Source organism: Phascolarctos cinereus, unplaced genomic scaffold (genome assembly GCF_003287225.1).
Source record: "Phascolarctos cinereus isolate Bilbo 61053 unplaced genomic scaffold, phaCin_HiC Scaffold_4;HRSCAF=312, whole genome shotgun sequence".
Classification (NCBI taxonomy): Eukaryota; Metazoa; Chordata; class Mammalia; order Diprotodontia; family Phascolarctidae; genus Phascolarctos; species Phascolarctos cinereus.
In genome coordinates this window covers 167,034-182,211 of record NW_027555847.1, presented here as the reverse complement: position 1 = coordinate 182,211, position 15,178 = coordinate 167,034, and the positions used below count along the sequence as shown (strand labels likewise).

The following is a 15,178-nucleotide window of genomic DNA, read 5'->3' as shown; positions in this document are numbered from 1 at the left end:
CCTATGGATTAGTGTGTCCTGATTAGCAGGTACTCTACATACCATAGTAACCCTAACCCTAACCTGACCCTAAATACATACACACATGTATATACACTACAAGTATTGACAAATAACTAACAGCTGTTCTTGCGTCTGCATGTGATCAATTAGCTTATGTGACACACCTGAAGGTATCAGAGCTTACTCTTGCTTCTGTACTGGCGTCTGTGCTTTTTGGGAGCAACATACCCTCTTCTTGCAAGAAATGAAATAAACATCTTCCTCCATTGACTCTCTCTTTGAGTCAAGTACTTTGCTCGTTTCTATCCCACAGACATCCTGAGTAAGGGTGTAAATGTCCTCCTAAAATTGCTTGATTCAGTCAGAGTTAAAGCTCTGGCTCCATGTACATGTTACTAACTTAAGGGAGTAAACAACATAAATTTACTTATCACCTAGCTTGTTGCCTCTTTAACTGACTTTCAAGGTTGACACAATGGAGGGGAGGGGAAAAGACAAATTTACAATAAATTATTAAACTTAATTATTAAATTTAATTATACCCACTCAAACAATAGGCAGGAGAAATCTTTCGGGAAAAGGGGCGAAGGTCTTTATCTTCAGTACTGCTCCCTGCTGAACAGAGGTGAAGAGTCCATTTCAAGGGCCGATAAAAGGTTGAGGAAGGGTGGTCAGTGTGGAGGTGTGGAATGTAGTGCCAGCTGAGTCCAGGGTGGAGAGAGGCAAACCACTCAGGGATACCCAGGGTAAGGGCTGGTATCCTAAGAGTTGAAAGTGGAATTTCTGCAGGTAAGAAGACACAAATCAGACCAGCAGGTTAAACAAACACAGACCAAATATAAGTAAAATGATGGAGGAACCATGACCTCCAGCAGGATGTAGGGGGAGATATCAGACTGTAGTGGATGTCTGGCATCCAAGAGGCTGCCTGTACAATCATTCAAGTGCTCAAAGGATAAATTCCATGCAGAGTTTTCAGGGAATAGTGGGAGAGCTGTGGGGCACAAGCTAGTTGACACACCCAGCAATCATGTACAATGCCTTGCCCCACAGGAGCATTTTGAATTTAAAGCATTTGATTCCCAGTCCCAGGAAAGCAGGCCTAACCCTAGGCACAAGGTGGAAATCAGGAATATAGATAATAGGAGAAGTGGTCCATGGCAGGGTCCAGAACACAGCATAGCTAGAAAGCACACAGGCAAGTCCCCATAGTGAGAGGCTTCAATGCATAGTCTCCTTTGACTTTTCTGGCTGGTCCCACCCTGCATCTTATCCCATAGCTCACATCCTGCATCCTGCTTGCTCCATCTGCCTCAAACACTCCTGTCTGTCTCACCGTTCACCCAAATGCTTTTGGGAGAGGGTCAAAGGAACTGTGCGTGTCTGAATAGGGGGTGGGGATGGGAGTAAAATGAGGCTGAAGCAGCATCCAGGGGATGAGGAGAGTGTGGAACAGGTATCCTTGTTGCATGACCATCTGCAGGTGGACAGCCAATAATCTAGGTGACACAAGCCTGACAAACAGATTTCAATATGCAGAGCCCAAATAGAAGGGGCATTCAAAGTCATGTCAGAAAAGAGGAAAACAAAGAAAGGAACCGAGAGCCCCATGATGCTATTATTTGCTTTTGACATACAGGATTATCTGATCTTGTTGTTTCCTCAAAAGTTTCCACTCTGTAAATATAAGTAACAACACTTCTGCAGGTAGAGGCTTTCCATCCTTGAGTTCAGTGGTTATACAAACAAATTTACTTATAAGAGACTGACCTTTACTACAGTTACCATAAAAGACTTGGGAGGATATGTGATTAATTCCAAAATAGTGCATATCAATAAGTTGTTCACAATAAAACACGTTTGTACCACAGGACATGCAGAATAAACGGCTATTATTTCCACAATAGTAGTAAACTTTAAATAAAGTTGATGTAATTAATTAATGCATTGATAATTGCATTAATGCAAAAATTTTCCATAAGTTACATCCCTCTAAGAAAATTGCACTGAAATTCTTTTCCCCAAACTGAAGATGTCTCTGATTTAGTTTCAGTAGTTAATAGAACAACAGCTAGGTCCATCAATCAGTTATACCAATACGCATTCTTACATTATTTTGAAACATGTAAGGACCTTATGCCATATAGACATACCTGAAAGTTGGTTAAAGAGACAACAAGCTAGGGGATAAGTAAATTCATATTGTTTATTCCCTTAAGTTAGCGACATGTATGTACATGGAGTCAGAGCTTTAACTGACTGAATCAAGCAATTTTTGGAGGACATTTAATCCGTGACTCAGGATGTCTGTATTACTCAGTTTTATGGTCTCCATATGTTTAACCAGAGCATGAGAAAGGAAATTTAAATAAGAAAGGCAAGTGTTAGATCCAGGATATCAGTGTTTCCTTTACCATCATCAAGGTAGTGTCTGGATTAAAGGTGCCTTAGTGGTCATAAACATAAGAATGTTCTTGATCAGCTTTAGCTGTTGACATAAGAAGGGGCATTCTCAGTTCACTCAGGAAGAAAAGATCAGTTCAGGTTTTTGGTCCTTATTGGGACTCAGTTGATCTTAAATGATTATCATTTCCTCCTTTTGGTCAAAGGTAAGCTGAAGGCTTCACCTGTAGACCAAAGAAAGGTGTGGGAAAAACTTCCTTAGGGGGTGGAAAGAGATGTCCTCTTGGAATGGCATCTGCAGACGATTACTGAGTCCACATCCAGAAGTTGGCAGCTATGGGAGTGGTCACATAGACCTGATAGGAGCTCTTTAGAAGATGTATGAGTTGATAATTGAGAGAAAACAGCATAATGTAAGTCTTTAGTTAAAAACACAAGGAGATGGTTCAGTTTTCCCAGCCACACAGGGCTAGGTTCAAATAATACAACAAAGTTTTCTCAAAATTCACAAAATTGCATAATTACATCATCACGTACAGATTAAACTACTTAGAGGGCTCACAATAGACTACTTTTGAGAAGGGAGATTTACATGTAACCAAGATAACCAAGAAAACTTTAAACATGAACCATACAAATCAATGCAATCATTATTACCAATGTTAACTAACATTAAATTCCTTGTATCCCAGTAAGCTATTCCCAATGTCTATTTTAACAATACCTTTTGAATCCCAGATGTCTCATGTGCAATAGGTTTTATTCTTAGGCAGTTCAAAAAGGGAGTTGTGCTTCTCTGGTTTAGATCAAGAATTTCCTAGGTAATTCTGATTTAGTATAAATTAGTACAATCGCTTAAATGTGGTTCTCCATTTTTGAAACTTCAATTTATATATCATCTGCTGCTTCTGTTCTTATCTAAATCCTGTACCTGGTATAAGAATCTTCTAAAATGTGAGGATCCAACCATAAAATGAGCTCCCCTGTCTTTTAAAATTACCAGATAGATACTTTAATAAAGGAAAAATAATTTCACTTACTTTTACCACTATCCTATACAATTTTTGTGTAAAAATTTATTCTTCTCTAATTATTCTCAATCTGGAAGAATAAGACACTTCAGAATTTGAACCTTATACATATAAGTTCAAACACTAATTTAACTCTTGCTTAGGCCATGGAATGACTATAGATTCAGATCAAAACAGCAAGATCTCTTCTGCTTTACAGCTCATTACAATAATTTAGCAATAAATTACCTTGCAAATGAAAATTTAGTAAGCCTTCAAAAAAAAATCAAATAAGACATTTCTTCTAAAAGTATTTCCCTTCTTTAAAAACATTTAAAATTTATCCTGATGTTAAGAAGAATAATCACTAAACATCTCTCTTTTCCACCTTTAAGTAAAAATAAACCTTTAAAATTGGAATTCATTAAAATTAAATTGATGTAGGATGTCCTTAAGTAACATAAATAAATTCCCAAAGTACTCTAACAAACTAAATTCCTAGTTATTACAGAATTCCTAGATATCACAAAGTTCCTTAGTCAAAAAGGTGTTTGTAATGGAGAAAAAATTCAGTTTTTATAATGCATGAAGAACATACCCAATTAAATTAGCCTTATCACAATAACAAATATTATCAAGCATTTAAAAATTTACTCAGTATTTTTTTTCTTTCCTTTGTCTTTAAATATATCACTGGAAATTAGGAAAAACTATTACATTCTGGAATCTCACATAGATAGTGAATGTGGTAGTCCATAAATCTCCAAATTAACATATCCCAAGGGTTCTTATTTACTCAGGAATTCCACAACACAGGAAACTTTTACACAGACTTGATAAGAATTTTAGATGAAACTTCCTCTTAAAGGTAAATAAGACTTGGAAGTTTATTCTAACCCATTCATTCTCCCCTGGTTTTTTTTTGGAGGGGTAATAATTCTTGATCTAACATCTCTAGATTATAAGAGAAATTGCTTTTTCAACAACATAGCTGATACAATTTGTTTACCAGATTACACCATATAAAAAATTCAGAAATATAACCATACCATAAGCAATTATCAGGTATTTAAAACTTGAAACAGAACCAATTATTTACCTGCTTATAACCAAATATACCTCATTAAATGTTAACAATTTTCAAATTATCAAATTGTATCACATCCTTTTAAAAGACCAATCCATATGCATCATTTCTACCTCACAATGGTCTCTCAAATTTTAGAATCTAAGAGAGTTTTAGAAATACAATACAATTTAGAAACATAGTAATAACATAAACAATAAACTTCAGGTGACATCCATTGCAGTTCCAGATTATCATCTATAGAAATAATTGATCTTATTACTCATGGTATTTAAAAACCACTTCAAAGTTATCAGGTTTGGAACAATTACATTAAATTAGGGAGATAATAATAATGTTGTCTAACATATGCCATTGTGTTAAGCACTTTACAATCATATCATTTTGATTCCATAACAACAACCATTACTATTTTTCCCTTTACAAATCAGGAAACAGGGCAAACAGAGATAAAAAAAAAAACATACCATAAATTACAAAACTGAAACAGAAAAGTATGGGGCTCACCAAGAGCAGAAGTTAGCTTCTCACCTCATAATGCTGTTGCCAGGCCTTCCAGGGGCTTGTGTGGCTGGTACCAGGGCCTTCCCAGTGGTGATCATTCTTGGTGGCAGGGCTTAGGGAATCTCATTATAGTTCTGAGCTGTCTACCTCTTCCCTCCCCACAGCTGCAGAATAAACTGACACTGGTGCCATTTGCAGCAGCTGGGGGCAGGGTGGGCAGAATGTATTGAACCTGGATGATACTCCTAGGCCTTGCCTAGATGGGTGGGCTGCAAGGTGCCTAGGGGCACAGGGCTCATAACGGAGTATCACTGCTAGTCTGTGATAGCTGCCCCTCTCCTCCTTTTGCCAGATGGGGAAGGCTGATCTAAGTTTTCCCCAAGATTCTTCAACACTTTCTTTTATTTTACAATCCCCATACTGAGATATTTATCTCTGAGGAGGGAGGGGAGAATGCTGAGGAATCAGGATTGGGAGGAGGTGTTTTAGCAGAGGGCAAGCTCCTGGAATTACCCCCAGTCTCAAGAGTTTTCAAAATGATCAATTTCCCAATTTCTTAATCTCAAAACCTCCAGAATCTGCTAAGATGTCTTTAGCTCTATCTGACTTTTCACTGTAAGTCTAGTCTGGCCAGGCCTGGACCCACAAGGAAAGGAGTTTTACGGGTTTGTTGTTTTCCTAGCTGCAGTCCTTAGAAGTCTCTGGCTGCCTGCACTTTAAATCTTACAAGATACAGATACAGAAACACACACCGAGAGACAAACTGACAGGACAAACACAATGCAAATATAGTGACATAGTGCACACTTAATGACAGAGAGAGAGGGATTTAGAGGCTTGTTAGAAAACCCCCAACACGAATTGGCTGTTATTATTATTCTGAAGAAGGGGAGTTGGGGAATTTCCAAGGATCCAAGACCTGAAAATGTCACTGGATCTTGCAAGCCTTCCTCAGGGTGCCCCTGAGGTTGCATATTTAAAGGGGCAAATCCCAGTGAAGTTAAATTCGGGGATCTGAGTCCCTTCAGGATCATAGCCTTTAAGGGAAAAGGGGAGGAGGAAGGGGATTAATCTGAGCCTAGGGAAGAGTGCAGAGGCAGCTTTGTGAGTCTAAGGGAAGAGGCTTCTGCTTTTCCTTCTCCTTCAGCCATCTCAGCAACCCAAAGATGAAAACATTCCCACTCCTGGCTAGATGTTTTGTTGGCCTTTAAACTTGATTTGGTTTGAAGATAAAGTAACTTTGACAGGTCAAAAGAACCCCATATTGTGGCCAACATAATTTAGGGTTATCTTTAGTTAACTGACATCAGTGCTGGCAATATTTATGGTCACCAGATTGGCAGTGGCTTGACATATGAGAGGCAGTGGTCTTGTTAGCCGGATTTCTAGTTTTAGTTTCTGACTGACCCATAGCCAATTTCCCTAGAGCGATCCTTACTAGAGGGGACCTAAATGATACAGTAGGTGGAGTTTCTGAACTTCGACTTGATCCCCGACCGCAGAGCTAGCTTAAAAGGAATTTTCTTTCGGACTTCAACCAAATTAGTGGGAGGTCCATGGAAGCTGGGAATAGGAGAAACTTACCCAACCCAGTCAAGGTTAGGACTTCAGGAAAAATGGATCCTGAGGCGCCTGAGCAACTCGAATTGCTGGGGTAGTGTTTTCTCCTACTTCTTCAGTTCCAATCCAATGTCACAGCACCATTACTGTCGACCTGAAAGTTGGTTAAAGAGACAAGCTAGGTGATAAGTAAATTCATATTATTTTATTTCCTTAAGTTAGCAGCATATAACATGTTACATGGAGGCAGAGCTCTAACTCTGATTGACTCCAGCAATTTTAGGAGGATATTTAAACTCTGACTCAGGATGTCTGTGTTACTCAAAAAAAAAAAAAAAAGAAATACAGACTCCATATGTTTTTTTAACATATAGCATGGAAAAGGAAGTTTCTTAGTTGAATAGGTTGTAAATACAATAAAATAGGAGAATGTCAAAGTGTCAATTGAAATTATAGATCCAGGATATCTGTGTTTCCCCTACATATGTCCATAGGATGCCAAGATAAGAAAAGTCCCACTATTCAAGAGAGTGTCTGGTCCCAGGTTATCCTGAGCTTAGTGATCACAGGACAGGAAGAATGCTGGTCAGTTCCATCTGGTCCTGTAGCTGCTGACACAGGAAGAGGCATTTTTAGTTCACTCAGAAAAGATTAATTCAGGTTTTTGGCCCTTATCAGGGCTCAATTGATCTTAAATGATTATCACCATATAAGTTCAAACACTAATTTAACTCTTGCTTGGGCCATGGAATGACTACAGATTCAGATCAGAACAGCAAGATATCTTTTGCTTTACAGCTCATTACAATAATTTAACAATAAATTATCTAGCAAATGAAAATTTAGTAGGCCTTCAAAAAGGAAATCAAAGCAAGAGATTTTTTTTCAAAACATTTCTTCTAAAAGCATTTCCCTTCTTTAAAAACAATTTAAAATTTATCCTAATGTTAAGAACTAAACTTTTATGAAGAACATTAGTTGGAAACTTTAAAGTGATAGATATCTCTCTTTTCCACCTTAAAGCAAAAATAAACCTTTAAAATTGGAATTCATTAAAACTAAGTTGGTATAATATATCCTTAAGTAACATAAATAAATTCCCGAAGTATTATAACAAACTAAATTCCTAGTTATTACAGAATTCCTAGATTTCACAAGGTTCCTTAGTCAAAAAGGTATTTGTAATGGAGAAGAAATTCAGTTTTTTACAATCCATGAAAAAACATACCCAATTAAATTAGCCTTATTTGAATAACAAATATTACCAACCTTTTAAAAATTTACTCAGTATTTTTTCTTTCCTTTGTCTTTAAATTTATCATTGGAAATTAGGAAAAGCTATTACATTCTGGAATTTCACAGACAGTGAATGTGGTAGTCCATAAATCTCCAAATTAACACAGGAATTCCACAACACAGGAAACTTTTACACAGACTTGATAAGAATTTTAGATGAAACTTCCTCTTAAAGGTAAATAAGACTTGGAAGTTTATTCTAACCATTCATTCTCCCTGATTTTGGGGGGGAGGCTACAATTCTTGATTTAACGTCTCTAGATTACAAGGGCATTTAAACCCTAACTCAGGATGTCTGTGTTTCTCAGCTTATGATCTCCGTATGTTTAACCAGAGTATGAGAAAGGAATTGAACAAGATAGGCAAATGTCAGATCCAGGATGTTTGTGTTTCCTTTACCACCAAGATGAGAAAAATTCCCATGATACAAGGTAGTGTCTGGGTTAAAGAAGCCTTAGTGGTCAATAAACATAAGAATGCTCTTGATCAGCTTTAACTGTTGACACAGGAAGGGGCATTCTCAGTTCACTCAGGAAGAAAAGACTAATTCAGATTTTTGGCACTTGTTGGGGCTCAATTGATCTTAAATGATTATCACTAGTAACAGGCAGGTATCTAGGCCAAATACCCATTTCCTAAGTTGCTTAAGAAAAGCAAGAACACAATTAGATAAAACATCATAGTTTTCCAATCATGCAGTATTAATTCCACCTCATAGCCAAGACTCAGGAGTTGTCAGGTGGGAAACATTCCTTTTCAAAGGAACACAATGGGGAAACTGAGCTAGGAGGATCCCATCCTAGGCTGAGACTAAGACTGTCCTCTCAGCTTTTCCAGATGCAGACCTCCACCTGTAATAGTCACATTCTCTCTGAGTAGCTTGTGGCATTTCTCTCAGATGGTGGGTTACTGAATATTGATTATAGATGGATTTTTATGACCCATCAGACAACTCAAAACACAATTCGTTATGGTCCCATGAGCTTTTACTTCAGATGGCAAGTTTCGCTAATCAAAAGTTTGCCATACAAAAGCCAATCACTAGAGATCATATCTATATCGTAGCAAATTATCAGCAAGCTAAATTCCTTGTTTAGTAACTCCATAATCCAAACAAGCTTTTTGGCAAATTTACAGAATTAAGGAGGATCGATAGGGATCCCAGAGAAGGGGCTGCCTCATCCACCTTCTCTACCTTTAAAATTTCTACGGGCTGTGCTTTTTGACTAGTCCTGAGGACTGCCCCTTTCCACACATACACACAGTAATCAATTACCAGCTTTCAGTTTCAGCATAAACCAGCACAATTCTCATAAGTGGTAACAAAATTGTTTTAGCTGTAACATAAAACGATAAACTTCAGATGAGAACAATTGCATTTCCAGATCATATAAACGTCGTTGATAGAAGGCTGGCTCATCAAATACAGACGCAGACTGGCTTCTTTACCCTGACCCATCCCCTCTCTCTCTCTCCTCGTGGCTGTGTGCTGGAAGATACTTCCAGACTGTAGCTGCTGCCCCTCCCCCTCCATCCTATAGCCAGGTCGGGGAAGGTGAATTTGCAGGTGGAGGGTGGAAGGGTCAAACACTCTCTTCCTAATCTGATCTGGGATGAAAGGGGTTAACAGAAAAAAACCCGGGCTGTTTGGAATCCCCACACTGAGAAACCCTCTTGACTCAGGGGGAGGGAGCGGGGGAAGGGAGTGACAAGCTTGTAAGGAGATGTTTAAAAACTCCTTAATGATCAATCTCAAAACTTCCAGAATCTGCCAAGATGTTTTAGCTGCCCTAACTTTTTCACTTCTACATCCACTCCTTAAAAACTTAGAGTGGAGCATTGAACCTTTTAGATCTACATTGGAGAGACCAGTGCCCTTTCTTATGCTACCTGAAGCATGAACCAGTGACTGGGTTTTTCTGAAAGCACCCATTTAAGGCCAATTCAAGGCTACAACAAACCTAGGAATGAAACTTGGAAAATTCACAGTAGATTTGGATATAATTGTTTTCAGTATCAAATTACTGCAACAAATTAGCTTGCAAAAGGAAATTTAGCAGGCCTTCTAAAAAATAACACAAAAAGATTTTTGCAAAACATTTCTTAGTAAAAAGTATTTCCCTTTCTTAAAAAGAAGTTTACAACTTATCCTGATGGTAAAAGGAATAATCACTAAACTTTCATGAAGTAAATTAGATGGAAGCCTTAAAGATTGGAATTAAGTTGGTGTGAAATCCCCAAAGTGCCATAAAATCAAAATTCTCAATAATCACAAACTCCTAAGTACCAAAAGGTTTTTACCTTGGGAAATTTTAGGTTTTTTCTTTACTGTTAGAAGTAGGCTTGACACGGAAAATTGAGTATCAAGAAAATTTATTACAGAGAAAGTCCAGAGGATTTAGACGTTTCTGGCCAGACGCGAGCTCCATCCCTCTTCAGGAGGGGTGGGCCCTGAGTGCAAGGGAAAGTGTGCTTTTATGCAGTTGAATTCAGCCAGGTTACACCTTTCCTTATATGTTTCCCCTTGATATGATCAAGTATGTTCCCCCTCCCTTGGTCATAAGTCCCATGACTCATTAATGAGGCTCTAATTTTATTCGGGGTGTGTCAGATAATAGTAATGAAGCTCATTAAGCAGGCGCAATAACATTTTACAGGTGTCCTCAGGTTGACCCTAACTGGTGTGAGCTTGCTCTACCCTTATCTTGATTTGGGGGTCTTTATGGAACAATCCACCTACTTTTTATTGGCTCAGCCCGAGCCCGCCTACAGTGTACTACTTCCTGGAGCTGTTCTTTAAATCTCTGCATTATTCTACCTGTGGAAAGGTAAGCCCGTCTACCTCTAACATTTACCAAGGCAAGAACATACTCAATTAAATTAGCCTTATCACAATAACAAAGTTTACCAGGCTTTTGAAAATTTACTCAATAGGAATTCCATTATAGGAGACTTGCACAGGGTTGATAAGAAATTATGACTAGATAGTTCCGAAAACCCTTATCTTAATTAACAACTTCATAATCTAACAGTACAATTCTTGATCTAACCACATCTAGATTATAAGAGAAATTGCTTTTCTAACAACACAGGTGGTACAACTGTTAACCAAATTACACAATACAAGAAAATGTAGAAATATAACCATGCCACAAGCAATTATCACATATTTAAAGCTTGACATAGAACCAGTCAATTACCAATCAGGTGACCTTAAATTTAGTTGGATGAGCAAATAAGATCTGGATTCATAATCACTAACGGTAACATTTTAATTTCTAAGGCCCAATTCTCTTAGCACTTTAAAAGAAAAGATTATTAGCCATAAATGCCCTTTTTTTAAAAAAGACATATGGTGACTATTTCCAGCTCCAAATAACCTTTTACTTCCTTTGGCTGGAGTTCCTAGAAGTCTCGGGGTGTAGAGGGGAGGTAATAATTGCAATTTTCCCAATTCCCTATCGCTGAGAGAATTGAAAAAGTTGATAGAATTGGACATACGCTTCTGGACAGGGAGTCTGTCCTCTGTGCTGTGGAAAGTGTACCCAGGTCCATGGACTCGAACCGCTGGACTGAGAGCCTGAGAGGTCAGGCTGAGTCAGACTCATTAGGTCAGACCTGAGAAGTCAGGCCTTCCTAGGTGCTTGGAGAGCCACCCCAACTACAGGGTAAGAAAAGGGATAGGGAGGGAGAGGGGGCTTCCATACCTTCCAGTCTCTTTTACCTTTGAGACTTATCAGATAAGCATTCCAGCTCTCCATTCCCATCCTTCAGGGAATTTTGAGCTGCGTGTACTCGAAAATAAGACCTCGGAAACAGGGTGCAGGGACCCCCAAAGAAAACCAGGTGCAAAGGCCTACCTACCCACCTCCCCAACGTCCTATGGGGGAGGGGAAGGAACAACACAGGATCAACTAAGGTGCAGGGGGAATAAAGCAGAGCAAGGTGCCTTTTCTTTAAGTTTTGGAGACCAGATTTCTCACTAAGCTTGTCTTGTTCAGAAATCCTCTTTACAAATCATTTTTCTAGATTACGTTGAGGTCAGGCTGTGTTACAATGGAATACTAGGCGCTTTTCTTTAAGATCTCCTTCCCTGAATTTCCCAACCTAGCAGTCTCTTAGCAGCCTCTCACTTGTCTTAGCGTCCCAAGACACTTGAGAGGAAAAAATGTGACCGACCCAGCCAAGGGCGGCCCCTTATATGAGGCTCAACAGTCCGACTGACCGCCCAGAGGGCAGTGGAGCTTCACTCACCGCTGGCAGTGTCTGGGCACTCCAGGGGTCTCTCAGCCAGGGAGACAGTAGGAGCAGAAAAGGTCTGGGGAAGAGAACAAAGAAAAGGCACTTACCTGTTATCCCAGTGGCCAGGAGAAGATCGGCGGAGTCCAGTTAATATTTGGACTCCTGGATTTCGGCACCATTTTATGTTGAGGTTTAGAATTGGGAGAGCTGGTTCAGGTGTGAAAGAACTCACTTAGACCTTCTCGGTAGCCCTGGGGAGCTTTATTTCATGAAAGCTTCACCGGCCTGAGGTTAGCAAGATGCTGAACAAAGGTGAGATGTAGGAAAAGACCCAGGCTTGTAGAGACAGAAAGCTGCACAGCCTGAAGGATAATGATGTATTTTTAGAGCTTCATATGGGAGCTGGAGATTAGGGACAGGATAAGAATAAACAGGATGAGGAAGATAAATGACAGAACGCAGGATAAAGGAAACAATGGCAGTTCTTTTGGGGCAGGATGAGCTACAGAGTAAGCCTCCAACCCCCTCCTGGGCCTGGGAAGGGAACCCTTAATTTGAATCCCAGGGCACTCTTTGCCCCCACATCACGGCTGCCTCACTTTCAGTTAGTCTGGGGCTGCAGCTTTATCTTAGCACTATTTCTGCTTAGAAGGGGGAAGAGGCGGGTCTGGGAGGGAGGGAGGGAGGGAGAGAGGGAGGTGGGGGAGGCACCAGAGAGGATGAGTTCTCGGAGATGACCAGCCCGGTGGATGTTGGCCCAGGTGGAGTTGGAGACCTGGGAGGAGTTTAGGGGGAAAAAGGGAATCATGGTACGTGATGAAGGGGTGGGCTTGGGGAGGAGGGGCAGTCAGGGTCCTTGACTCTTGGCCCTGGGTGTGATTGGAGGAAAGTGCTCAGCCATCCTGGGGGGCCTCTGAGGCTGGACAGGGTGGTGCTCTTGGGCAGGAGGACCTACCCAGAGTGGATTGGCTAGAAGCTGGAGTCTTTGAGCTGAGTCTGCTCTGCCTTCCCTGCAACCTGGAATGTCTCTGCCTTCTGGAAGCCAGCTCTGTGTGTACAGATCCCAGGTAGGTCTGAGCCAGGGCCCTCAGTCACAGCCTGGCTCCAGGCTGTCCTTGCCATTGGGCCTCATTCTCCAGGTCTGCCAGAAGCATGCCTCCCAGACTGGCTACTGGCCCAGCTCCCCAAATATCTTTTATAGACTCCCAATCACTTCCTAACCTTCCTGGCTGACCCTCTCAAGATTTCCCATTGGGTCACATTCTCACAAACTTCAGACTTTGCCCATCAGAACCCAGGTGTCCTTTCTTCCAGCCCCCACCTCCTGGGAAAAGATTCAGTTATCCTGCTGAGGGAAGTGAGCAGAACCAGAACGCTGTGCAATGACTAACGTTGATAGACTTAGCTCTTCTCAGCAATGCAAGGATCTAAGACATCTCCAGAGGTCTCATGATGGAAAATGCTATCCATACCTAGAGAAAGAACTGTGGAGTCTGAATGCAGATGGAAGCAGACTGTTTTCTCTCCTTTTCTTTCATTGTTGTGTTTTGTTTCCTCTTTCTGGTAGTTCCTCCTATTGGCTCTAATTCTTCCTTACAACATCACTGTTGTGAAAATATGTTTAATAGGAATGTATATGTAGAGCCTATATCAGATTGTGCCCTGTCCTGGGGAGGGAGAGGGAGAAAAATTTAAAACTCAAAAGCTTATGGAAGTGATTGTTGATAAATCAAAATAAATTAATAAAAAATTTTTAAAAAAGATTCAGTTATCGTGCCTTCAGAGCCAGCCCCCTGTAAAGACCCACAAGCCCTGCCTTCCTGCCCCAGACCCCCCCCCCCCCCCCCGGAACCAAAGCTCTTTCCTCATCCCCCTTGTCTGAATCCTTGTCTCCTGGCCTGGTTCTTTATCTGATCCTGCAGTAAGAGACTGAGGCAGCTGTGCCAGTGGCATTTTATTACAGGGTCCATTGTCCCCTCTAATGACGTGGATGGAAGAGCTTCACGACTTGAGATGCCCCCTCCTTCTAGGGCCCAATTTTTGTAGGGCTAGATATCTAGGCTTTTTTTTGTTTGTTTGTTTAGGCAATTGGGTTTAAGTGACTTGCCCAGAGTCACACTGCTAGTAAATGAAGTATCAAGTGTCTGGTCTGAGACTGGAATTGAATTCAGGTCCTCCTGACCTCAGGGGTCGGTGCTCTATCCACTGTGCCGCCTAGCTGCCCCAAAGAACTTTTTTTTTGCCTTTTTTTTGGTGAGGCAGTCGGGCTTAAGTGACTTGCCCAGGGTCACACAGCTAGTACATATCATGTGTCTGAGGCTAGATTTGAACTCAGATCCTCCTGGCTCCAAGGCTGGAGTTTATCCGCTGTGTCACCCAGCTGCCTCGATATCTAGACACTTTCGAAGAGCTGTACCAGATACAGAATGATTCCACTGCTTAATGTGTGATGCATAGGCTAAAATAAGCAAAATAGTCTATCAGCAGGGTCACAGGCTGGGCCAAGCGGAAATATCTCCCGTGACGAGGTGGTCCCAAGATGGGTGGGCTTCTCCTCGGGTCAGGCAGGAGTTTTCCATAGGCCCCAAGAACATCTGGGGGCGGGGCATTTTCACTCTGCCATCTTGGGTCGCCCCTCGGGGGACTTTGCGTGCCAGCCACGTCCCCTGCTTGTTTGGTCGTGGAATTTGAGCAAAGCTGGATGGAGATGTCTTTGTCAGCATTCTTGTGCTTGTATGTGTGAAGTAACGAAGATCACTTCAGAGTCTGAGGCTTATTATAGGGCCCTTCTCTTAGCAGCTGTACTCCTGTGTGACTTGCACAAAGTACGCATTACTAGATGGCTTATTCTCAACTCAGTATGCAAAAGAGGTGTGGCCAAATGCAGACTCTCATTGGTTAACAGACCTTGCTCTTCAGGGGCCAAAATGACTTATCAGCCGGGAAGGAGCAGTTGTGTAACAGACTGGGTGAAGCTTGGGGCGTCTTCTCTGACTCAGTGGTCAGCAGATGGTCACATGCTCGTGCTGGACAAGACAACGGTCCACAGGCACAGAATTAAGTTGGGGGATTT

At 40.9% G+C, this 15,178-nt stretch overlaps 1 long non-coding RNA gene across 1 annotated transcript; it reads right to left on the bottom strand.

The window, feature by feature from the left end:
- Positions 1-522: 522 nt before the first annotated feature.
- On the bottom strand, positions 523-12,732 carry LOC110202411 (uncharacterized). The gene is made up of 3 exons (XR_002322720.2): positions 12,213-12,732; positions 6,592-6,721; positions 523-786 (listed from the first exon to the last, which is right to left on the bottom strand). It is a non-coding gene; the product is annotated as an uncharacterized LOC110202411 (long non-coding RNA).
- Positions 12,733-15,178: the final 2,446 nt, after the last annotated feature.